A 15,032-nucleotide genomic window follows, 5' to 3' on the forward strand; every position below is an offset into this window, starting at 1 on the left:
TTCCAAGTAGAAATTAAATTCTTTCCATACATTTAAATCACTGTCACATGTAGAGATATATCAGAGCATATAGCTCTATGGAATGCAAATAGGGTCAGCTGGAATGTAGGGAGGGAGTACCTATTCATTAAATAAGAATTAATTCAGAATTCACTATGGGTTTTAATAACTCTTACTAGGTGCCAAGGAGGGTAAAAGATGGTAGATGGTGGTAAGATAAGCATATATTATTTACTGCCAAATTGAACAATACGTTAATAAGTACTGTAGAAGCTCAGAGAAGTGAGAGATTAATGGCTCCATTAAAAGGTAAAATGTGAGTCCAATTTGGAAAAGCAGAGTGGAAGGGAGAAGGGGGCGCAGCAGTTACAGTGTTTGCTGTTGAAACTGAATACAGTATGTTTGGAAGACCCCAGGGAGATCCGATTGATCGGAGTAAGAAACTTGGGCTGGGGCAGATGGGAGACAGAGTTGTTCAAATGGGTTTAGAAGAAATATGACTGTAGAGGAGATGCTGAGGAGGTTGTATTTATCCTGAAAACCACAGTGAACCAAAGATTCACTTGCCCTGATGAGAAAGTGTGTGTGTGTGTGTGTGTGTGTGTGTGTAGTGGGGGGAGGTTAATACTTGTTGAGTGCTCACATGTGCTAAGTATAGTTCTAAGTGTTCTAAGTATATTTTGTCATTAAACCTCCTAACGATGAGGGTGAAATGGCTATAGTTATTCCAGTTTTCCTATGAACGCTAAGACTGAGAGAAAACATATTCCTGCCCTAAGGCTGTTCAGCAAGTCATAGAAACAGAAGCTGGATCTTGAACTACTTGGCACCTATACTACAGTCTCTAGGGTCTCTGGGGACATCCTTTGACTCATCATTTAAATATTATGGCTCACTAGTTTGTAGAACACGCCAGGTAGAACATACTGGGCAGACATTTGATTTAACACATGGCCTAGAAGTGCCACTTAGCAACTGCTTGCCAATTATAATGTTACTGGAGCTGGTCAAAGTGATAGACCAAGAAAAGGAGCACAGTTCTTTAGTTCCAAATAGTGTTTCCTTTAGAGTCTCTCATCTCTTGACTTCAAACACTTTTGAAACTTTTCAACGCTTCATTATTACTTTCTAGTAATTATGATACATTCAGGACAGACAGACTGATGCTAAAATATCGTTGCACAGATAACTTTCTTTAAATCATTATTGGGCACCGTGGCAGCCTGGAGAATGTGCCTGGTAGACCTCTTGTTAAGAGCGAGGTAATTGACCAAGGGCCCCAGATGCTGAGTTTTGAAATCCAGAGCTATGTTTGCCCTGAGGCCACACTGCCCAGTGAGCTGCTCCTGCAAAGTCAGGATACAAGGGTTCCTGGAGGACACTGGACGTCTTTGGCAGCCGACTTTGCCTGAAGTACGTGCCCAGGCTTTTGCCCCACCTTTCTGAAACTGCAGGGCCACCCATCTCACTGCCACTCGAGGGTCTCTCACTCTCTTTCCCTCACCGTCTGGTGGCTCTCCTGACCTTTTCGGACGCTCTCCCTATTTCCTTTCACACAAGCACTTCCCATAATAAAATTCTTACACATTTAATCTCATTCTGAAGTCTGCTTCTTGAAAAGCCCAGACTAACAGAGATGTTAATACAACCGTTCATTTTCTCAAACATCTAAAATGTGGGAAATAACATAAAATAAATGTAAGAGCTTTGTAAGACATTGATAAATGGATTAGAATGAAGTTCACACAAGAATATTTTAAGAGTGATTTTAGATTTTTTTCTTGGTTTTCACATGACTCTTATTTTTGAAAAAAAATTATGTACAACTGTAAAACTATTTTGAAGAGAAAATGTCTATGATCTCATAACCATAAAATTTATTCTCATTTTTGCATATAACTTATTAGCCCTTGACTCCATGTATGTGTTTTTTATGTAATTGGCTAAAATATGCATACCATTTTGTTGTCTGCTCTTTTATGTAATAAACATTTCCCCTGTGTCTACATAGTTTTAATATATGTTTAATGACTGTGTGATAACACAGTAGTTCCAAATTTCAAATTTGTTATATTATTCTCCTATGGTGAATTTTTACATTGTTTCCACCCTTTTTTCCCCTATTATAAATATTCTACTATGATCTTTCTTAAAACATTTTGGGTATGTTAAAATATTTTCTGAGCATAAATTCCAAAGCTAACGTTTACAGGGCCAAAGGAAATGATCATCTTTATGTCCCTTGCTATACTTGGCTATTTTGCTTTTCCAAAAAGGTAGCACCCACATAAAATGAGAATTCCAAATTCAGCTTCATCCATCAGCACTTGAACCTTGGGTATTACATAATGTTTTTCTCCTCTGTTAAGTTAAAAAAAATTGCTGTACACCTTCTTTAATTTGTACTTATTTAATTATTAACAAAGATAAACTTTCCAATTGATATATAGTCCAGAGTAAAAAGAAAAAATTACATTTAATTAAGATAAAAGCATTTACAGTAGATTTGAATATTGTTATCCAAGCAGCAATAAATATATATATTTTCATTATAGGAATACTCGCTTTGTGTTTTTAAAGGAGCGTTCCTTCCCTTGAGTATCAAACAGCTGTTCTTTTTTAGTTCCATAACACCAAGACGAAACGGCAGCCACATTTTACACTAGCAAGTAGAGCCCATGCACGCTGTAGATAACATTATCTAGCATCATTTATTTAACATCTTTTTACCCCAGGAAAGCAATAGCAGAAATCAGAAAACCTCATACAGGTTACATAACAGAATCTCATCCTCCCTCATGCATATTCACATTTCCAGGACCAAATAAGAACATGCACTCAGACCAGCCCGCTCTGAAGGAAAGGCAGGCAAGACTGAAATTCCATGTGGGCACCAGAGTCTGATTTCACTCCTACACATGGCGCCTTCTTCCAGGGAGCTGTCAGTTCATTTGCTGCAGGAGCTGGACGGTAATTTCCACCTTTTTTGTTTGTTTGTTTGTTAGGGGTGGGCAAGCACTGAAGGAGAATTAAGGAAGGGACAGTTTTGGACTATTCATTTTGAAAATTCTACCAGGGATCTCCCTGGGATATCTTCTTAATGAAAGTAGTCCCACTGCTGGCACTACTTCTAAAATAAGTTTTCCCAAACTGCCCATTTTATAAATGAAGCAACTGCAATGTGAAATATGTCTTCCTCAAATCATATAACCATTGAAATAATTATGTAGTCACTCAAATAAGTTTTCCTATGACAGACGTTATTACTCCCTCCTCTATTCTCCAAAGCATTTTGCATATAGTTTTATTCTTTCATTGCTACCTCATTGTATTTATAGTTCGATTTTTATATGCCTAACTCTCTTTATTGGAATGAAAACTCTTAGTTGCAATGTGTTGGTTATTATTTTACCCCATGAAACTTCTAATAAACTAACATTCAGAGGATGCATCCCATTTGGCAGAAGCATTTTATGTGCTTCGTATCATTTAATCCCCACAGCAACTCAATGAAATAAGCACTATTATTATCTCCATTTTAACTGATGAGACTTGATGAGGTGAAGACACTTGCGCAGGGATGCACAGTCACTTAGTGGCAGAGGTGGGATTCACATCAGATCTGTTTAACTCCAGGATTTAAGTTCTTTATTACAACATGCTGGATTATAGCAGAATATCTTATTTATGGTATTGCCTTTGTTTTCGTAATGAGTGGCCAAACCTGTGGGAAAACTTTGGCCCATGTGTTTGGGAATTTTAAGAATATCCAAATTGGGACTTCCCTGGTGGCACAGCAGTTAAGAATCTGCCTGCCAATGCAGGGGACACATGTTCGAGCCCTGGTCTGGGAAGATCCTGCATGCCGCAGAGCGACTGAGCCCATGCGCCACACTACTGAGCCTGCGCCCTACAGCCCGCGAGCCAGAACTACTGAAGCTTGCATGCCTAGAGCCTGTGCTCCACAACAAGAGAAGCCACTGCAGTGAGAAGCCTGTGCACTGCAACGAAGAGTAGCCCCCGCTCGCCGCAACTAGAGAAAGCCCGTGCACAGCAATGAAGACCCAGCACAGCCAAAAATTAAAAAAATAAAATAAGTAAATAAATAAATAAAAAGCAGTCAGTGATGATGTAAACAAACTTAAAAGTCAGAGTTGAAACAGTACCAATGCATTTGATACAATATTTATTTAAAAAAAAAGGGATGTCCAGATTATCAGGAATCCAGGAGTGCTGTAGCTGGGTGATTCTGTCTCAGGATCTCTACAAGGCTGCGATCAAGGTATTAGCCAGGATGCAGTCATCTTGAGGCTCAGTTGGGGAAATGCCACTTTCAAGCCCATTCACACAGCTGTTGATAGGACACAGAAGATCCACTTCCAAGTTCACTCACTTGGTTGTTAACAAGCCTCACATCCTTGCTACACTGACTTCTCCATGAGGTTGCTTGCTTCCCCCATAATGAAAGACTTGATGGAGAAAGGATGCGATGAGGAACCTACAAGATGGAGATTGTAACCTAATCTCGAGTGACGTCTCATTGCTTCTCATGTATTCTGTTCAGTAAAAGTGAGTCACTCACTCCAGCCCACACTCCAGAGGATGGGGATTCTGCCAGGTCATGAATATCAGTGGGGCAGGAATCATCGGGGACCATCTTAGAGGCTCCCCCTACAAGAAGAAAAGTGAAGCATGAAGAGGGAAGTAACTTATGGCTAAATCACACATTAGGTGCATCTGACTCCAGTGTCTCAGCTCTTGGCAACTACATTTTACTGTTACCATAAGTACGTTGTATGCTAGGAAAATCGATAACCTACTTGCTAGAGAAATACAAAAAATACTATTAACAGGCTCCTTTAAAGATTTTTATGAGGTTAAGCATGTATCCTAATGCCTGCTTTTAATTATTCAGTTAAGTATCAATACATATATTGTGACAGAAATAGCACGTTTGTCAAAATTAAATGTAATTCCTTTAGAAAGTTTCAGCTTACTATTCAGCAATTGGATTATGTTCAGGTAGTAGCTTTGGTCAGTTCCGTGATGAGAAGCCCATCTGATACAATTTAGTTCAGAGGACTTGGACAAATGTTAATTAACAAGTATTGCATCCCTGTGTCCCCAGAGCCCTACTGTACGAGGGAGATGATGCTTTTTCAAGGGGACATTGAGAGGCACATCTGTAATTTCTCCAACATGTAACAGGTCTTTGCATATATGTAGCAGTTAAGAAAGCTCAAGTGATTTTAGGATAGTTTCACATTTTCAGGACAGCACTCATATTTATTTCCTAGGTGTCTCTCCTGCTCTGTGGGGTACTATGAGAGGCTCAGTGGGAAAAAAAAAGTGTTGTGGAATACATTTTGCGAATAAATAAGTTTGTGGAATGCAGAGTGATCAGTCTGTGTTGGACGTAGCCATAAACTGACAAAAATCAGAGAAGGGATTTGTGGTATTGTAGTTGTGACCCCACAAACCCTCTCAAATGAGTTGCTGCCTCCCAGGGAAGTGGGCGAGAGGTGGACAGTATTTCTGTAGGCTCTGCTGTAAGGAGGTGAACCTGCCTCGTTCCCTCTTATCTTACTGTCCTTTCAGTGGGGTTCCCACCAAGCAAACCATGCCCTCATCCCAAAGAAAAGCAGTTCCATCTCTTTCTCTGTTTTTCTCCCTTGACACCGGCAGCCAGGATTTGGCAGGCTGTGTTCTGCCACCTTTGCCTCAGTGGCAATGGCAGACTTGAAATGGTCAAAATCATATGTAGCTTTTTCATCAGTTTCAAAGAGAGATGCTCATGGACCACTGAGAGGAAAAAAATGATGAATAGTAACAAAATATTACAAGGTGCAACAGATGTTATGCAGATGTATAAAATGCTTACAAAGTGCAAAAAATGAATGATTTCACAGAAGATGCTGAGTATTTTCTCTTTATGCCCTTCAGGTCTTCATCCTTCTCCCTGTACTCTGTGCACTTGGAAGCTGAAGCTGATTTCCATGGAATCACTGCAGCCTTCTCTTGCACCCTGGCTTCCTCTTGGGTTTGGTCCATTGGAGGCACCAGCAGAGTGCAGAGTGACAGAGGTATTTATTCCCCTGGTTCCTGCCCTGTTGGGCCACAGTTTGCTTTTGGCTGCGTGTCTCACCAGCTTTTGGAAAACTTAGTTCTTTCCTACAGCTAAGCTCTCATTGAATCTAGTACTGGCTCCACCTCCTGCCCTGGAGGGTTTCGCAAGGTTGCTAGCCTTCATGGACTTCACCATTCCTTGCTAGTTTCTCTTAGCTCGGCCTGCACCCTTATTATACTCTCCTTCATTTCCCCTTCTGAGTATGTCATCCCCTTCCTCCTGGGTCCCCAACTCTAAACTGACTAAATAAAAGTATGAATCAGTGTGAAAAAGGACAGCGACTACAGTAGCTAATCTAGCTTAGAAAGACATCTGGGCAGAGAGGGCTGTATGTTCTCAAAGTCATTTCTGAGAGGAGTTTTGAACCTTTTCAAGATAAACCGAATATATGCACTAGTCATGTGACATTTATCAAATATCTCATTGAATTATTGGCTTCCTTTTCATATGTTTATGGGTTGTCTCACCAAGAGGGAGAGGGACAATTAAAAGCAAAATGAACCAAAGCAGTGTATATGTCTCCTACTGGTAGGGCTGCCAGATTTAATAAAAACAAAATGAAACACAAAACAGGATTTCCAGCTAAATTTGAATTGCAAATGAACAATGAAGAAATTTTTAGTATGTCTCATCGAAATAATTTGATGTGAACATACTTATACTGTATTTTATCTGGAAACTCTTCCTACAGGGCCTTTTACATAGCGTGCTTTTGATACATGCTCCTTGATCAATAGATTTAGATGTTACAGAAAACAGAAGTCCTCCAAAATAATCAGGCACTGGCCAAGGATTGCTATAGGCAGAATGTGTCAGAAATCGTCAAGCCTTCCTGAGGCCACACACTCCATCTCTACAGGCTCCCTTGGTTGTAACGTCCTTCTTATCATCACCATGTATTATTTCTTATTTCCTCTGGGCTACGTATCTTCTTAGGGAGGCTGGGGAGAAGGGTAGAGTAAAGAATGTAAGGTTTGGATAATTCTACCTGTGGGTAGCAGGGAGACCTTGGACAAGTCAGCTAAGCCCCACATGCCTCAGTTTCCCTAACTGTAAAATGGCAGTGAATAATGACTTATTCCTGTGAGGTCTGACTTGTGTTAGAGCTGGAGCATGACCAGCTTAGTGCACTGACCGGAACATAACAGACACTAAAATAGCATAACTATCATTATACAGGTTGATGGGTGAGATACAGAATTGACTTCTTGGTAACACAATGTGACTATTCATGGGACAGAGGAAAAAGTCTTACAAATTTAGGCTATTGCTGGGAATATCAAATGCTATAATAAATCCCAGAAAAAATTTTTTGTAATAGTGTCCTTTCAGGGGGCATAGAGATAATAACAGGCCAGTAGTTTGCCTTTACAGATAATGCTATCTCTTAACTGAGGAACCACCTTTGAAGTAGAGAAGTTATGTAAAGAAATAAAAATTGGACCTTTTGATGACCCTTTAAATTTTATGATTGTATCATTACAAAAATTTATTGTAAAATTTTAACCAATTCTGATAGCATCAGCTATGAAAGAAGCATTTTAAAACATGAATTCAGGTCTTGTACCTTAGCTAAGAGAGCAGTTAATTTTTATGAACATGATATTGCTTCGAGCTTTCTTTTAAGCATGATGTCTTTAAGTATATCCTATAAGAGAGCCTCCTCAAACATGTACATTTCCAAAATCTATTTTACCTGCAAATCTTGCCAAATATCTATCACTTCTGCTCTATTTTTTGTTCTCAGAAAGGTATTTGGCTCCACCTCAAAATTTGAAAATCATTAAAGAAAGAGAGTATGTGATTACAATAATTCTTTAAGCTTTCAATTAATGTGTGGTTCAATTTGACAGAATGAGACGGAGGAATTTCATTTTATAGATTTGCTTGTTGGGGAGAAGCTAATGTACAGATGGTAAAAGATGGTTTAAAAGGATTAAAGAAAATAAGAACCCTTTGAGGATGTAGTCCATACCTTTATGTATAAAAAGTTTCTAGTTTCTACTATATTTTAAAAGAGTTAGCCTTCTGTAGAGAAGCACCAAACACATGGCCTAATTCTATAAATGACTTATAGGAAAAACTCCATAGATGAGGAATCAGCATGCTGGGGTGAGTTTTGGTTCATATCTGTAACCAAACATTTTAGGTCTCAGTTTCTTCATCTATAAAATAAGAGATGCTGGACTGGATCTTTTCTCCAAGTTATTTCTTGATATTACGATTCTCTACAGTATATTTTGCCCAGTATGGACAAATGATTACTTCAAAGCCTGAATTAAGTGCAGTTAAAAATCCTGAGAACTAGACTAGTTGCCAAGAGATAGCAAAATCTGAGAAAGCCCATCCTAATCAGAGGTGTCCCCTTGGTCCTCTTGGGTCACCTTAACTCCTCTGCAGTGTTGCTTCATGCCATGGGGTCCAGGTCTTCCTGTTTCTGTGATACATGTTCTATTAAAATGCTGTCTAGGGACTCAGACCTGGATAGTTTCAGTGCTCTTTAGGCTGGAGAGGGAGGCCCAGAGAGAAGCCAGTGAGGGATCTATCTCAATGAAGTCAGTCGCATGGTTTTCTGTGGGCTGAGCAAAGGCAAGCTGGTACAACACTGGTTTGGCACTGCTGTCTCCATCTTTCATTTCCATATACATTCAATAACAGTCTTGAAGTACCAGCAGAAACAGTGCACTGAACAAAATCCTTTCAAAGAGCTCATTTCTTGAGGAATTTCATGAAGCAGCAGCAGCTATTTAAAGCGGCATGTATGTCATTTTCCATGAGAGGATTGAACCGAAGAAATATGCTTTTTCGTTGGTGTTATCTTCCTAAATTCTAGATCTCTTTATAGATGTGCTATAGCTAGAGCCCAAATATTTGTATTCCAAATTAGCTTTTAAAAGATTCCATCCTTTTTATCCCCAACTAAGAGTTCAATAAAAACAGTTTGGACTAGCTAGCATGATTTTATGGTTCATATCACCAGAGACCAAATATAAAACTCGAGGAATACGTTTTGCAAGAGAATTATATCTCTTTCCACATATTACCATTTTAAAAGCCTAGCACTTCAATATTTTTCCTCAGTCATCCTGGTGGCAAATTGCTACATGAATAACTGTCCAACTAAAATTAATGATCACTAGCAGAGAGAACGCAAATAGTCAATTTGGAATACATCAGCATGTCTCTTTCTCTTTGGTGCCATAGAACGAGAACAACAATTAAAAGAACAACAACAGCACCTGGTTCCCATTTAAAAAAAGAAAAATTGAACTGTATATTTGTAATGCTGACCTCCCGAGACAGAAAGGTGAATAAGAGGTTGTGTGTTTGTGAGTGATGCAAACAATTTTCAGAGCAATGCAATGTTTGTTAATAAGGGCAAATTGTATTTTAACCTCTTCTTAGGCTGGGCTTGGAAGTTTTGAAGTGCTATTTGTCATATCCTGATATGACAGATATGGAAAGCATCAGGGCTTGGGGCCCATGCACAGGCCCAAGGACACAAGGATTCTCAGTTCCAACCTGTCTCTATTCACGGTAGCCAACAGTAAGTAGTTCAAGGAACATGTTAGGATGCTTCGGGCTCTCAGTGCAGATTTCAGTTGGCTTAAAATTAGCCCAGAAAATCTGTAAAATAAAGATCGATGAACACTCAGAAATAACATTCTGAGAAGTGCCGTTAGAATAGCAACACCATTTCTTCTCTTTGAAGGAATCTATCATTTAAAAAAATACATATTCCCTGGATAACAGTTATGTATCATGTATTACCAGTGAGAACTTTGAAACTAAACTATCAGTTATCCTACTTTGTAACACCTGCCTAATTGTCAGGTGTGCTCAACGACCCTGTGAAGCAGCATCTTTGTCCATCTTCTGTGGTCAGTGTCAACCCCCTGGGGGCAGAAGCATCATCTTCAACTTCCTTCATTACCGGATAAGTAGATAGCAAATGCTAAAAAGGTTGGCTGACTGACATATGCTGGCCACTGAGAAAATTAAAATTAAAAGGTAGAGTTATTGTTTAATGGGTACAGAGTTTCAGTTTTGCAAGATAAAAAAGTTCTGGAAATGGATGGTGGTGATAATTGCACAACAATGTGAATGCACTTAATGCCTCAGAACTTAACAGTGGTTAAAATGGCAAATTTTATGTTATGTATATTTGAACGCAAAAATGATGCAGTTATTAAAGGGGAGGGAAAATAGTGAAAGGGAAACTCAGGCTTATTTTCATGTTTCAGTTCACATTTGTTGATTCTTTTCTCTTTTCTCACTTTTTCTTTGCTAACATCAGAGTGACTGATCACTGAGCAATGGGGCTGTTAAGATCTGTCATATACAGCCTGACAATGTCTCCTTTCAAGTGTTCTTGATTGAACTGGAAGTTTCTTATTTTCTCATCTGATTTGATACAGTCAAAGAAGAAGAGAGAGAGAAGGAGAGAGATAAAGGGAGAGAGAGAAAGAGAGAGAGAGAGAGAGAAACAGAAAAAAAACAGAAAATGACCAAGATTTTATGAATTGGAGGATAACCACACCTAAGCCAGGGCATGTACCGCTGATGGAGATGCCCGACTTTCTGATCCAGTATCTGTACCACTACTGAGACTAACTTCATCTTTCTGCGGTCACTCTGGGGTCATGCCTAGTCCTTAGTATCCTTTTTCAGATGTTGAGGCAGAAGCCAAGAAGTTCTGAATTCACAAAGAACTGTGACCCCAAAATGGGGGGCAGAACCAATGAAATTTAGAAATAGATACTTTAGATCCAAAAAAAGGAAAAGAGAAAAAAACCACCCTGCAGTATCTCCAGTGATGAATCTTTGTGATATGATTAATCTGTTATATTTTAACTGTTCTGGAAAAACTATTCTAAGCGTGTAAACATTTTCCTGTGTGTGATTTAAAGCAATAGCTATATATATTTAATTTGCATAAGTGGATGTATCATATAGATATATAAATAGATACATAGATATATAGATGTATCCATATACTGCACAGAATAGATTAATATTCACACATTTTCCTCCAAATTTCTTTGGTATTCTTAAGATATATATTTTTCACGTATTAAGATATAAAATATGATTTTATGCATTTTTGAAGCTATTAGAAAGAAATGAAAAAGCAATAACAAGTCAAAGATGTTGGCTTATAATGAACAAATCAAAGCTGGTTTGGAATAGTTTGAATTTTTACATAGAAGTTGAATGTTGTGATTAATTCCCTTTGTTTCTGTTGTGAAAAATGCAACTAAATGAATTTCCTCCAATAATAATCCTTCAAATACATGAACTAAACTTGATAACCTGTTATTTGGTGTTCAAGTTGGTGGAATGCCTGAAGTGTGTTCTCGTATAAACCAGCTAGTAAATGCAAATTTAGGTAAGATTTTTGAGAATACATATTTCTTACAGATTTCTTATATGGTATAAAAGATAGAGTATTCTGTAAAATAAAAGGACTGGCTAGAAACTGAGCATTCTTCTTTGAAAGCAGTTTTTGACCTGAATGTGTCCTGTGGCAGGTGATAGGTATCATGATATCCTGACCTATTTGACTTATTTAATCAAAAGTTTAGTGCAGAGTAGAGCATATATACTATTCCCTGGATACAAGAACAGACACAATGAGCTCATTTCATAACCACTTGCTGATCAGTGCCCTTCTGAAGGCTAAAATACAGAGGTGACTCATCGCCCGAAGTCTGTACTGAAGACACTACAGCAAGTAATGGACATCACAGTTCAGGCCCCAGGCATCACCTCCTCCTGGACAGAAGGCACTGGAGACTGCCTTAGAGCTCACTGCTCTTATGCTGTATTAAATATGGTTAGGAATTTTAGAGCAAAGAAGGTACAATCTGTTTGCAGGACATATATTAAGTTAACCTTAAAAATGCATTCCAGTATACATTAGGTGCAAACTAATACTGTTTGATTCCTCTTATATGAGGTACCTAGAATAGTCAAATTCATAGAGTCAGAATTTGGTAGATGCCAGGGGCCGGGGAGTTGGGGTGGGGTGGGCAGGGCGAATGGGGAGTTAGTGTTTAATGGAGACAGAGTTTCAGTTTAGGAAGGTGAAAAAATTCGGGAGATGGATGATGGTGAGAGTTGTACAGCACTGTGAATGTTCCTTTTTTTTTTTTTTTTTTTTTTTTTTTTTTTTTTTGCGGTACGCGGGCCTCTCACTGTTGCGGCCTCTCCCGTTGCGGAGCACAGGCTCCGGACGCGCAGGCTCAGCGGCCATGGCTCACGGGCCCAGCCGCTCCACGGCATGCGGGGCCGGGGCACGAACCCGCGTCCCCTGCATCGGCAGGCGGACTCTCAACCACTGCGCCACCAGGGAAGCCCAGTGTGAATGTTCTTAGTGCCCCTGAACAGTACAGCTAAATATGGTTCAAATAGTATGTTTTATAGTATATGACTTTTACCACAATAAAAAAAAAACATTAAAAAAAGAAGAGTATGGGGCCAGTCATTTCCCATACATTCTCCACTTGACTTCATTAGTTTGATAATATCAGTGTCAAGGTTTTGTTTTTCAGGATAAACAAAACAAGATAAACATCATCTTTTAGATATTTTATTTCTGTGTCATGTTAAATATGTCATGTCTCTGAATCTCAGATTCTTCACCCCTGTAATGAAGGACTTCAAGCAGATAAACCCTAAGAAGCCCTTTTAACCATAAAAATTGTGGATTCCAAGGCATAATGGCTGCTGGACATAGACATTCACTTAGAGTTCTTTCCCTGAAGCTCCACACAATGAGCTCAGCTGTGTGTGTGTGTGTACTCGTCCATACTTGTGTTTCATGGGCATGGGAACATGGGGACATTTTCCTGGCTAGTTACCCTCTTCAGCAGATGGTGTGGGAAGCCAGACCCTCACTTAAGGAGGAAGATCCTCTCTGGTGTAATTCATGTCTGGTTTTATCTTCCTTCTTCCAGAGCCACCCTTCAGCCCAGGAAGAGAAGGTACATGGACACCCTCATTGTCTCTAAACAACAGAAGTTACTGCCTGGCAGGAGGTAGGTGCCTGTAAGTTCTGCTGGGCAGTGCAGTACTGGGATGCGTGGCTTTTTGTCAATGCTAATTGGCCATGATGGTGATAATTGCGGATGACTTGCAGCCTGAGGAGGGCCAGGAAAGGTGTGAGTTCTACATGATGATGCATAATTGAATATTGCTTCTCTCTGTTTCACAGCCTTGTGAACACCAGGTCTGGCAGGTTAGAGTCAAGGCCTGTAAGTTGTTTTGCCAGTTTCCTTCACTACAAGTGGCCCATGCTGGGCTGACCTGTGCCTTTGCTCGTCCCTCTGGCACCTGCCCACGTGCAGGGGATGCTTCCACATGGCACATCTGTTGTAGCCTCACAGATTTCTTCTTCTGCTGCAGATCTGTGTGTGATGAAGGGTCCTTTTGTGCAGAAATCATCCAGCCTCAACCACACAGTTCAGCAATTTTGCTGAAAGGAGAACAGTCTTGGCTGCACTTGGTGAATCAGAATGACGTTAGTAAGCTTGCTTTGTTTCTGCTTTGCAGAAAGAGTAATCAGAGCAACTACCCTTAGCTTGTGCTATGGCCATATATTTGACAACACCTTCTTTGTAAGACCTCTATGAAGAAAGGTCGTGTGAGGCTTACCTACAGTAACAAAAAACCTTTACATTTTCTGTGTAGTCACCTATTGCAATTAAAGCAAGGAGAAGGTTTTTCTTAAATATTTATTTATTTTTTGATTTGGCTGTGCTGGGTCTTAACTGCAGCATGAGAGAACTAGTTCCCTGACCAGGGATCAAACCTGGGCCCCCTGCATTGGTAGCTCGGAGTCTTAACCGCTGGATGACTAGGGAAGTCCTAAGGGGAAGGTTTTTGATGAAAAGACAAAACTTGTTTGGTTGCTCAGTTCTTTCAGCGTCTTTTATTCAGGTTCTTTATCTTCTATTTGTCTGAGTTTGTCAGTGGCTATTTGGCATATGAACAGTGGGACTAATAACCTTTTCTCAGTAGAACCTCCTCTGATTTTCACTGTACTGTGGGTGAGTCAACACTTTGCAGTGTTTGTTGGCTCTGATAAGAAGCCCTAAGCCTGGAGCTGGAGGGAATTCCAGTGCATCCTTTGAACTTCCTTTGTCCCCTGTGATTGTGCTATAGCAACTGCATACTTTGGGGCTCTTTATTTGTATTTCTGACTCAGACTGACAGGCTGAATGCTTCTTGAAGATAGAGACCACAAATCACTTTTGTTTTGTATTCCCCTTACCTGTCTTTGTGCTTGTTTGAGAAGGTGGATGTATAAGTGCATTAATTGATGAATGAATGAATGAATAAGAAATTTAGGCCTAATATTTGATGTTGATGTTGTTTATAAATGATGTTTTAGGTAGATAGTCTAATAATCTGAAGGAGTTTCCTTCATAGATCTTCAGATGCTAAATAAAAGTGCTTGTGATAAGTTTTAACTTTCCTGCAGCTCCAAGTTCTTCCCTCCATCACACCTGCACTACCTTTATTTGCCTCTCTGCCAAGCCTGGAGTTCATGGATGGCCATACTCTCGTGGCCACCATAAAATCCCTGACATCTCCAATAGCTCCAACCAATTATTATCTTCTCTTCCTTGAAATTCTCTCCTTTCTCTTCTAAGTTGCACCTCTGACCTTCTTCTCCTCACTGCTTCTTTCAAAAGACTGTTCTTTTGGGCTCCCTTGATGGCGCAGTGGTTGAGAGTCTGCCTGCCGATGTGGGGGACACAGGTTTGTGCCCCAGTCCGGGAGGATCCCACATGCCGTGGAGCGGCTGGGCCTGTGAGCCATGGCCACTGAGCCTGTGCATCCAGAGCCTGTGCTCCACAATGGGAGAGGCCACAACAGTGAGAGGCCCGCGCACCGCAAA

This window comes from Mesoplodon bidens (assembly GCF_964165515.1).
Source record: "Mesoplodon bidens genome assembly, chromosome: 10".
Classification (NCBI taxonomy): domain Eukaryota; kingdom Metazoa; phylum Chordata; class Mammalia; order Artiodactyla; family Ziphiidae; genus Mesoplodon; species Mesoplodon bidens.